The sequence below is a fragment of the Lissotriton helveticus genome, chromosome 6 (genome assembly GCF_964261635.1).
Source record: "Lissotriton helveticus chromosome 6, aLisHel1.1, whole genome shotgun sequence".
Taxonomy (NCBI): Eukaryota; Metazoa; Chordata; class Amphibia; order Caudata; family Salamandridae; genus Lissotriton; species Lissotriton helveticus.
Window position 1 is genome coordinate 669,347,419 of NC_136067.1, and position 12,182 is coordinate 669,359,600.

The following is a 12,182-nucleotide window of genomic DNA, read 5'->3' on the forward strand; positions in this document are numbered from 1 at the left end:
GAGATCATGCCACCGCTTCATGATCTCCTTCTTGGATCTTGGGGTGGCCCCAACTGCATTCTCCCTTTGGACAATCCTTTCCCACATTTGTGTCCTGGTGGCTAATGGTGTCTGTTGGACTAGGTTCCCAAATAGTTGTGGTTCTACTCTCACAATCTCGTTGACCATGACTGTCAACTCACTCTCTGTGAATTTTGGCATTTTTGGTGATGTCATGGTGTGGGGGTGTTGAGGTGTTTGTGGGTGCAGGGGTGTGTGGGTGCAGGGGTGTGGTGATGAGGTGTGTTCCGTGCTGGGGGTTTGATTGTGATGGTGTGATGGTGGTGTTGATGGTGGTGGTGGGTGGGTGGGTGTTGTGTGCGATTTTGCCTCTCCTCTCAGATGTGGTGTGTGGCCTTCTGTTCTGGGAAGATGCAAAGGATTGTGGTGAGTGGAGGGTGTGGATTTGTACTCAGCTGTGTGGGTGTGTCCAATTGGATAGTGGTTGTCAGGTGTGTTGTGGGTGTGGTTATGTAGTATTGTGTATTTATTTGCCATTTCTGTATCTGTGTGTGTGTGTTGTATGTATTTGTGGCTGGGCTATTTTGTTTATGCAGTATTTGGCATTGCTGCGGTGCTTTGACATCGACCGCCATGGATTTCATGTTCGTCCGCTGCGGTGACTTTGCTGGTGCTTGTCCGTCATTTATCCCATGCAATCCTGCCTTCGACCGTGGCGGTCGGTGCCTGCCGTTCCGCCCGCGCCACCCTCGGGGATATTGTAATTTCCTGTGCGGTGTCTCCGCTTTCCCTGTGGGCGGTTTTGTATTTCCAGCTGCTTTTCCGACCGCCGCGGTCGGAGTTTTGTCATCACCGCACACGTCGGGCGGTTTCATTTTCACCGCTACCGCCGCGGTCGGTCTCCAGTGGCGGTCGATCCTAATTTGTCTGCCGGTTGCACCGCCTCCATGGCGGGCGGTTGTTTCCCGCATCCATGGCGGGCGGGGTGGTTTTCCGCCCGCTATCCTAATGGGGCCCTAAGTCTGAAACGTGTCAATAATAGTTTCTCATAATTGCTCAGCTTAAACATTAGGTAAGGCTGCAGGGAAAAGGAGGTTTGGATAGTTAGGATGTGTTGTACTGAACTTTTTCCTATCTCAAAGTTTAGTCTCAGCTCTTCCAAATGTGACCTACAGATCTTTTTAAGTGAGCTTCTAGACACTTCCAGCAGAGTTAGAGGGAGCAGATAATATTTCTCCAAGCCCAGGTCTTAAAAAAGTTTTTAACATAAGCGAGTCATTTAATCTTAAACTTATTTTCAAGCAAAAGGCAGTCGCGAAGAAGATTTCGATATAATTCGCTTTTTGGGGACGTCCAAATGCGGTGCCAAAGGAGAATTGGTTGGAGTTTGATGATATCTGAAATATACGCCAAACCCAAATCTAAATGGCAACTAAAGTTTGAAGAGCTTTGTGGGAGAGCGAGCAGATACTTCAGAAAACTGTTCTCAATTTTCTGAAGAGCCCTGTAACATGCAACGCTAATGCACTTTGCTTGATATATCTTAATCATTTCAGGTGCTGGCCTTTTACCCAATCTTTGTGCAAATGGTATGAGGGCGGTCGTAGTCCTCAAAAACAATAGTTTCCTTGTCTCAATTGCCTGTTTCCACGAAGACTTATTATCGATTAAAATCTCCAAATATGAGTATGTACTTGTCCTTTCCAACTTTACATTATTAATAAAAATATCCCTTGTTTTCTTGGATCCCATGCCTGAATACATAACGTATGTTTTTTTTATGTTAATCTTGAGATACAGGGTGTCCATAAATTTGCGGTATGTTTCTACGCTACTTTGAAGCTCTAGGGGTGTTCTGGTCAAGATCACGGCGTCGTCGGCGTAGAGGAGGGCTGGTATTGGCCGTGAACCAATATGAGGGAGGTCCAAGCCCCCTTCCAGCATAGCTGTTTCCAGCCCGTTTGTGTAGAGGGTGACCAGGAAGGGGGCAAGGACACAGCCCTGCCTAACCCCCCTCTCCCCCCGAACGACACCGTGAGTTCACCTTCAAACCCATATCTTACTCTTGCCTTTGCCCCTGAATAGAGCTCGCGAAGAAAGTTGATCAGTGGTAACTCAATTCCCATTTCCAAAAGGATCATCCATAACTTAGAATGGTTTACGCAGTCGAATGCCGCTGTTAAGATGACATACGTCATGTATAGTTGGCCACCTTTTGCTGCAACATATTTCCCCATTATAAGGGACAAATTAAGTGCTTGATCCACAGTACCCATTCCCTCCCTGAAACCGTACTGTAAGTCAGAAAGTATGTTGTGGTCGTCCGCCCAATCTTGCATTTGTTCCAAGAGGATGCGGCCCACCACCTTACCAAGGGAATCAAGGAGGGAAATGGGACGGTAGCATGATGGATTGTGTTGGTCACCTTTTTTGAAAATGGGAACGAGGATTGAATCTGACCATGAGTCAACTAATCCTTTGCACAGGCTGCTTCGAGCATTTTGGTCAAGATAGGCGACCATAGGTCCGGAATATGTTTAAACAAGTCAACCGAACCCCGTCGGGGCCCGGTGCTTTCCCTCCCTTGCTGAATAATAGGGTATCTGCTACCTCCTGATGAGTGAGGTTAAGTGCAATTGCCCTTCCTTCAATTTCCAGAGGATCTATGTTCTCACATGGATCTAAGCTAAATATGTGTGAATAGTACTTGACCCATGTGTCTGCATCAACAGCGATATCTATTTTAGGATGTTCTGTATCACCCTGCAGAAAGGGGGCTTTTACGACCTTCCAAAAGCAAGCGCTATCCTTCTCTGTGCAGCTTTTGTGGAGTTGATTCCATAGGTCATTTTTTAACTCTGCCTTACGGGACTTTAGCGCTGTATTATAGATCTTTCTTAATTTGATAATTTCATCCCTATCTCTTGGTGAGTTATGGAGAGCGATTTTCAAACTAGTGTAAGCTTTGGTACAATCTTTGTTAAACCATCTCTTGGCCATGTGTCCCTTGGTCTTTATTTTCTTGAATAAATCGTCTTGGATTATTTTAGTGATACTAGAATAACTGGCAAGGATCTATTTGTGGGTAGTATCAGAATTTAAGCATTTTTCAATTAGTGGCAAAGCCTGCTTTACTATTTTAGTCGTTATTGCCACTGGATCAATTTTGATCCATTTTAAAGAGTAGCCGTTAATTCTATCCACGGTTATTGTTTGTAAACCCAGTTTATGGATTGAATTGGGTTTTGGTGGGTTAATAGGGATGGATACAAGAAGGGTATTAGGGAAGTTGTCGCTTACGGCATTGTTGACAGTTGCAAATCCATGGATCATTGGTGCCATACTGCTAGAAACCAATATATAATCGATAACACTTAAAAGGCCTCTACCATTAAATGCAGATGAAAATGAGACTGGTGGGACCAAGAGTTCATTTGCGAAGCCTAGCTCCAGGGCGAACATAATTTCATTCAGGCGATTGCCACTAGTTGTATGAGGAAAGTGGGTTAACGCGGTGTTTTGCTCGTCCATAATTCCACAGTTCTTGTTAAATCTGCTTTTACAAAGGGATAAATTAAAATCACCGCCCCAGATAACTGTGAGGTCTTTTTTGGAATACCTCTTTCTTTGTTCCTGCAAAAACAGAAAAAAATTGTTTAGGATTTTCATTAAATCCACCTGCTGTAGATTGTTGTAAAAATTAACCAGGAGATAATCTGCTGATTCATTTATTTTCAGTTTCAGAACTTGAAAGTTAGTTTACAAAATTAGTGGGACTATGTCCTCAATTTCTACAGTGTTTGAAATAAATATTGTCAAGCCCCCCTTTGGCCTGCCTGATATTGATGGAAGGGCGAGCGAAGTATATGTTTTATAGCCCTCAAGATGTACTTCTGTGCATATCCAAGTTTCCTGAAAGCACAGAATATTAAAATGTCTTCCTAAATCTAGCCAGATGTCATTGGTCATCTTGGATCGAAGACCTGCTACATTCCAGTAGATGATTTTAAGTAAAGGAATTCCTGACACAGGGGAATCTGCTGGGTTAACATTTACTCGCTCATTTGTTATCGATCCTATTAGTAGAACATTAATCTCCTCCATTTGCAGAGAAGCACCGATTTCTGCGCGTTCACTGGCCTCGTCTACAAAAGTGGTTGCCGCTACGCCCCTAGAGGAGAATATTGATGATGCCAGTTCTGGTTGGGAATTGTTTAAGTTAGAAGATATTGATTGTCTCTCCAGCGAAAATGAGGGACAGTCAACCAGTCAATCGTTATCCTCTAGGCCTGAAAGTGGATTAAATCGATTGAACGTTGGGAAACGGTACGACTGACTGTAATTGGTAGTGGGAAATGTGTGCCTGGAGGGTTCTTCAAAACGTGGTAGTGGGGGGGTAAAAGAAGCCTAAAGGTAAGATGTTAATCCCTACTGCGTCTAGGAGGTGACTCCCGCCCACCTCTAATATCTTATTAACTAATAGTGGGGAAGCAAATGTTAGAACTATACAGTCACCTGTTACCATTTTTTCTCGATAGCCCACCCACTGAACACGTCACGCCATCTTGAATTCTACGAATAGTTGATCGATAAAACCTACCCTTCTACCTAACCAATGCAGTGACTTATTTCTTAGGGAGGCCCAAGATTCAACATCTGGGTCCTCCTTTTTTGCAACGTTAGCCAGCACTATATTGTAAGGAGTAGCAGCCGGAGGAATATCCAAATATGGGTCACACGGCTGCTGATGTAAAGAAGAGAATGATGTAGTTGGGGTGGTATATGTGTAGATCGGAGGAGGATTCGTAGAGGGTCTAAAACCTGATGTTCCTGTCTGATTTTTATTCTCAGTATCACCCCCTTTCTCCAATCTATTGGGCAGCTGCCGTTCATTATGCCTGTGCTCAACGAGCGGGTTTTTTGTTACTTGTTTGTCTTTACTATTGTTCCCCTTCTCTAAGTCAATGGAAAGAGTTATTGGCGTATTGTTTCTGGCCTTAACGGCAAGCTACCCCAATGTTCCTTATTCCCTGGGTGCATAGGCCAGGGTGTGCGGGCCCCCCCTTTGTGGAGTTGCTGGTGATGAAGTCCTCAATAGTAGTGAGTCTAGAGGATAGCTGATCTAGCCTAACTCTCAAATACATGTCTAATCTCTCTATCAAGTTATGCAATTTTTTAATGTCGCTAGATGTATCTTGGTTATCATGCGTAGTAGTTGCACCCTTAGTGTGACTTTTGCAGCCTCCCCCCGTTTCCTCATTTTTGGTGTGTTTTTCGGTGGTTTGGATGCCGTAGGCGCTACTTGTGCATTAACTGTGACTCTCTTACTAGTGTGGGACTCTGAGGAGCAAGGATTTTTAGACTTTTTTTGAGGCGGTTGCGTGGGAGAATCCCTGTCAATAGATATGATCTTGTCGGGACTGGCCTGAACGCATCCGTTACGTACACCTCTGTTTGATATACCGTGTTCCGAAGTAGGGGACACAATTGAGGGTGCGATGTCCGAGCTTAACCTGGATGAGCCTAGTTCAATTGACTCTTCAACTGACATGATCTGCTTGTCAAGAGCCCCTACTGCCCCTGTAAGATAGTTTAACAAAGTTTGCTGGGAGTGAGACACTGATCCAGCAGCCGAAGGGGCCTTCGGGCTCGGTAACTTCCTTTTACCCATAGTAATTACCCAGATTTCAGGATGCTGGGATTTTTAAACAAGGGAAGAAAATATGATCTCTCACAGGCAGTCCAATAGTTGTTTTAAATTAGGCACTGTATACTCAGCAGTAAAATTTTAGACTGTTGCAAACGTAATCGAGTAAATAAATGAAAATATGAAGCCAAGAGGGTAGGCACAGCCCAGCCTCAAACGGGCACAGACGGGCAAGGACGGGCCCGCCCTTGGCCCGGGCTTCGCCCGGACGAGCCCGTGTGCGTCCCGTGGGATCCCAAACAGAAATTAATAGTACCCGGGGCGGGGCGAGTCCTGCACGCCTCTCGTGAGACCGCGGTGCCCTCTGGGAAACAGAGTCCTGGGCAACACGCGGTCCGCGGGATGGAGGAGGCGGCGGCTCGTGGCAGGCAACAGTCCCCCCGAGAAACAGCGAGGCCCCACTGCCAGCTGGGGGCAAAAGAAACTCCAGGCGTCCAGTACAGGTAGGAAGAAGAATCAGCAAGTGGCAGGTATCTGGAAAACACGTCCCGCGCTGCGGGATCCCAAGCGGAAATTAATAGTCCCGGGGGCGGGGCGAGTCCTGCACGCCTTTTGCGAGACCGCGGTGCCCTCTGGGAAACAGAGTCCTGGGCAACACGCGGTCCGTGGGATGGAGGAGGCGGCAGCTCGTGGCAGGCAACAGTCCCCCCCAGAAACAGCGAGGCCGCACAGACAACTAGGGGCAAAAGAAACTCCAGGCGTCCAGCACAGGTAGGAAGAAGAATCAGCAAATGGCAGGTATCTGGAAAGTGCGTCCCGGGCCGCGGGATCCCAAGCAGAAATGAATAGTCCCGGGGCGGGGCGAGTCCTGCACGCCTCTCGCGAGACCGCGGTGCCCTCTGAAAAACAGAGTCCAGGGCAACACGTGGTCAGCGGGATGGAGATGGCGTTGGATCGCGGCAGGCAACAGTCCCCCACGAGAAACAGCGAGGCCCCACAGCCAGCTAGGGGCAAAAGAAACTCCAGGTGTCCAGCACAGGTAGGAAGAAGAATCAGCAAGTGGCAGGTATCTGGAAAGCGCGTCCCGCGCCGCGGGATCCGGAGCAGAAATTAATAGTCCCGGGGGCGGGGCGAGTCCTGCACGCCTCTCGCGAGACCACGGTGCCCTCTGGGAAACAGAGTCCTGGGCAACACGCGCTCCACGGGATGGAGGAGGCGGCGGCTTGTGGCAGGCAACAGTCCCCCCGAGAAACAGCGAGGCCCCACTGCCAACTGGGGGCAAAAGAAACTCAAGGCGTCCAGCACAGGTAGGAAGAAGAATCAGCAAGTGGCAGGTATCTGGAAAGCGTGTCCCGCGCCGCGGGATCCCAAGCGGAAATTAATAGTCCCGGGGGCGGGGCAAGTCCTGCACGCCTTTCGCGAGACCGCGGTGCCCTCTGGGAAACAGAGTCCTGGGCAACACGCGGTCCGCGGGATGGAGGAGGCGGCGGCTCGCGGCAGGCAACAGCCCCCCCCAGAAACAGCGAGGCCGCACAGCCAGCTAGGGGCAAAAGAAACTCCAGGCGTCTAGCACAGGTAGGAAGAAGAATCAGCAAACGGCAGGTATCTGGAAAGCACGTCCTGTGCTGCGGCATCTCAAGCGGAAATTAATAGTCCCGGGGGCGGGGGGAGTCCTGCACGCCTCTCGTGAGACCGTGGTGCCCTCTGGGAAACAGAGTCCTGGGCAACACGCGGTCCGCGGGATGGAGGAGGCGGCGGCTCGCGGCAGGCAACAGTCCCCCCGAGAACAGCAAGGCCCCACAGCCAGCTGGGGGCAAAAGAAACTCCAGGCATCCAGCACAGGTAGGAAGAAGAATCAGCAAGTGGCAGGTATCTGGAAATCGCATCCAGCGCCGCGGGATCTACAAGCAGAAATTAATACTCCCGGGGGCGGGGCGCGTCCTGCACGCCTCTCGCGAGACCGCGGTGCCCTCTGGGAAACAGAGTCTTGGGCAACACGCGATCTGCGGGATGGAGAATGCGGCGGCTCGCTCCAGGCAACAGTCCCCCCGAGAAACAGCGAGGCCCCACAGCCAGCTGGAGGCAAAAGAAACTCCTGGTGTCCAGCACAGGTAGGAAGAAGAATCAGCAAGTGGCAGGTATCTGGAAAGCGATTCCCGCGCCGCTGGATCCCAAGCAGAAATTATTAGTCCCGGGGGCGGGGCGAGTCCTGCACGCCCCTCGCGAGACTGCGGTGCCCTCTGGGAAACAGAGTCCTGGGCAACACGCGGTCTGCGGGATGGAGGAGGCGATGGCCACGGCAGGCAACAGTCCCCCCGAGAAACAGCGAGGCCCCACAGCCAGCTGGGGGCAAAAGAAACTCCAGGCGTCCAGCACAGGTAGGAAGAAGAATCAGCAAGTGGCAGGTATCTGGAAAGCGCGTCCCGTGCCGCAGGATCCCAAGCAGAAATTAATAGTCCTGGGGGCGGGGCGAGTCCGGCACGCCTCTCACGAGACCGCTGTGCCCTCTAGGAAACAGAGTCCTGGGCAACACGCGGTCCGCGGGATGGAGGAGGCGGCGGCTCGCGGCAGGCAACAGTCCCCCGAGAAACAGCGAGGCCCCACTGCCAGCTGGGGGCAGAAGAAACTCCAGGCGTCTAGCACAGGTAAGAAGAAGAATCAGCAAGTGGCAGGTATCTGGAAAGCGATTCCCGTGCCGCTGGATCCCAAGCAGAAATTAATAGTCCCGGGTGCGGGGCGAGTCCTGCACGCATCTCGCGAGACCGCGGTGCCATCTGGGAAACAGAGTCCCGGGCCACACGCGATCTGCGGGATGGAGGATGCGGCGGCTCGCTCCAGGCAACAGTCCCCCCGAGAAACAGCGAGGCCCCACAGCCAGCTGGGGGCAAAAGAAACTCCTGGTGTCCAGCACAGGTAGGAAGAAGAATCAGCAAGTGGCAGGTATCTGGAAAGCGATTCCCGCGCCGCTGGATCCCAAGCAGAAATTAATTGTCCCGGGCGAGTCCTGCACGCCTCTTGCGAGACTGCGGTGCCCTCTGGGAAACAGAGTCCTGGGCAACACGCGGTCTGCGGGATAGAGGAGGCGGTGGCCACGGCAGTCAACAGTCCCCCCGAGAAACAGCGAGGCCCCACAGCCAGCTGGGGGCAAAAGAAACTCCAGGCGTCCAGCACAGGTAGGAAGAAGAATCAGCAAGTGGCAGGTATCTGGAAAGAGCGTCCCGTGCCGCGGGATCCCAAGCAGAAATTAATAGTCCTGGGGGCGGGGCGAGTCCGGCACGCCTCTCACGAGACCGCTGTGCCCTCTAGGAAACAGAGTCCTGGGCAGCACGCGGTCCGCGGGATGGAGGAGGCGGAGGCTCGCGGCAGGCAACAGTCCCCCTGAGAAACAGCGAGGCCCCACTGCCAGCTGGGGGCAGAAGAAACTCCAGGCGTCCAGAACAGGTAGGAAGAAGAATCAGCAAGTGGCAGGTATCTGGAAAGCGATTCCTGCGCCGCTGGATCCCAAGCAGAAATTAATAGTCCCGGGTGCGGGGCGAGTCCTGCACGCATCTCGCGAGACCGCGGTGCCCTCTGGGAAACAGAGTCCCGGGCAACACGCGGTCCGCGGGATGGAGGAGGCAGCGGCTCGCAGCAGGCAACAGTCCCCCCCAGAAACAGCGAGGCCGCACAGCCAGCTAGGGGCAAAAGAAACTCCAGGCGTCCAGCACAGGTAGGAAGAAGATTCAGCAAGTGGCAGGTATCTGGAAAGTGCGTCCCGCGCCGCGGGATCCCAAGCAGAAACGAATAGTCCCGGGGGCGGGGCGAGTCCTGCACGCCTCTATCAAGACCGCGGTGCCCTCTGAAAAACAGAGTCCAGGGCAACACATGGTCAGCGGGATGGAGATGGCGTTGGATCGCGGCAGGCAACAGTCCCCCCCGAGAAACAGCGAGGCCCCACAGCCAGCTAGGGGCAAAAGAAACTCCAGGTGTCCAGCACAGGTAGGAAGAAGAATCAGCAAGTGGCAGGTATCTGGAAAGCGCGTCCTGCGCCCCGGGATCCCAAGCAGAAAATAATAGTCCCGGGGGCGGGGCGAGTCCTGCACGCCTCTCGCGAGACCACGGTGCCCTCTGGGAAACAGAGTCCTGGGCAACACGCGCTCCGCGGAATGGAGGAGGCAGCGGCTCATGGCAGGCAACAGTCCCCCCGAGAAACAGCGAGGCCCCACTTCCAGCTGGGGGCAAAAGAAGCTCCCGGCATCCAGCACAGGTAGGAAGAAGAATCAGCAAACGGCAGGTATCTGGAAAGCACGTCCCGCGCCGCGGAATCCCAAGCAGAAATTAATAGTCCCGGGGGCGGGGGGAGTCCTGCACGCCTCTCGTGAGACCTTGGTGCCCTCTGGGAAGCAGAGTCCTGGGCAACACGTGGTCCGCGGGATGGAGGAGGCGGCGGCTCGCGGCAGGCAACAGTCCCCCCAAGAAACAGCGAGGCCCCACAGCCAGCTGGGGGCAAAAGAAACTCCAGGCATCCAGCACAGGTAGGAAGAAGAATCAGCAAGTGGCAGGAATCTGGAAAGCGCATCCAGCGCCGCGGGATCCCAAGCAGAAATTAATAATCCCGGGGGCGGGGCGCGTCCTGCACGCCTCTCGCGAAACCGCGGTGCTCTCTGGGAAACAGAGTCTTGGGCAACACGCGATCTGCGGGATGGAGGATGCGGCGGCTCGCTCCAGGCAACAGTCCCCCCGAGAAACAGCGAGGCCCCACAGCCAGCTGGGGGCAAAAGAAACTCCTGGTGTCCAGCACAGGTAGGAAGAAGAATCAGCAAGTGGCAGGTATCTGGAAAGCGCGTCCCGCGCCGTGGGATCCCAAGCAGAAATTAATAATCCCGGGGGCGGGGCGCGTCCTGCACGCCTCTCGCGAGACCGCGGTGCCCTCTGGGAAACAGAGACCTGGGCAACACGCGGTCCGCAGGATGGAGGATGCGGCGGCTCGCGGCAGGCAACAGTCCCCCCGAGAAACAGTGAGGCCCCACTGCCAGTTGGGGGCAAAAGAAACTCCAGGTGTCCTGCACAGGTAGGAAGAAGAATCAGCAAGTGGCAGGTATCTGGAAAGCGCATCATATTGATATCACACTTTCAAATCTCGTTAGTAACATCCAACAATTTAACCACATCTTCAAGACAACACACAATCAATTCAGATGTGTGAGATGGAGCTAATACACAAATGACAGCTACGTAACCCTGCCAAACATCCCATATTTGTATGGAATGTTAAAAAAATGCAGTGGTGTACTGTGACTGATCACTGGCGTCTTTCACTATCCATGTGATCAAATGTCACATTCAAAACACAACTCTCAACTCTTCAATATGTAGATGTACGCAACACCTATCACATGTTTGGAAGATACAAAGACATGGATCATGTCTTGCAACCTAGCTGGAACACAAGATAGAGACAGCTCGTCACCATGCACTGCACTGTCATGTAGTGGACAATCTCATGATGACATGTCGGACAAACACGTACAATGACATACACATTATGAATTGCCTGGGTAGCACATATGTATCTTCTCCATGCCTACATGTAAATCAGTGCCCTAAAGAAACAGCACCAACTCACATGACTAATATTGTGTAAACATCAGCAAGCCAGTGTTGGTGTAGTACAAGAATCAGATTCTGTGCATACACTCAAAATTTGATCACACAATGGTAATTTCCACACATATTCAGAAAATGCAGTGAGTGTGTGTGGAAGTGATCTGGGTTGACACAATGATCCCCTGGGACTGTGTCCAAGCATAGGAGGGTGATCTGTGAAGTGGTCACTCACAGTTGCAATGTATGTCACAAACAATGCATTTGGTGTACAATAAGCTTAGCCCATCATGAGAGTTTGGGTAGTAGGGTTCAATGTCCATTCTAACATGGGGTTCATTCCATCCGGACAAATCCTACAGAATGACAAGAACATTTGCCTGTCTGACATGCTGAGTGAACACTGCAGAGCGCCAGACCCACATCCAAGCCGAGCCGGACGCATAGATTGGGTGTTCAATACAATGTTGTTCGACGCGGGTGAGCATAGCATGGATGCGTGAGCCACATCTAGGCCGAGCCGGACGCATAGATTGGGTGTTCAATACAATGGTGTTCGATGTGGGTGAGTATAGCACGGACACGTGAGCCACATCCAGGCCGAGCCGGACGCATTCATTGGCTCTTGGTCGTCATTGCGACAGACGCTCATTTTGCATCGTGGACCAATCATGTGCGGACAAATTCGTTTTACTTTTGCCATAAATGTATCCAAGTTTATGTTGTGATGATGAGCAGATTTTGAACATCACGATAGGCGTGTACGATGCATGCAATGTGATGGATTGAACTAATTCATACAATGCGAACAACTCAGAGCTATTGCTTTGGAGGCATGGAACAGAGTCCACCTCTGCTGCACAGATATAAGTCAGTATGTTCACAAGATGTTTCACCTGCCTGCACTACCTGCTACTTGACTGCACTTCTACATTTCTCTGCTTCTGTCTCT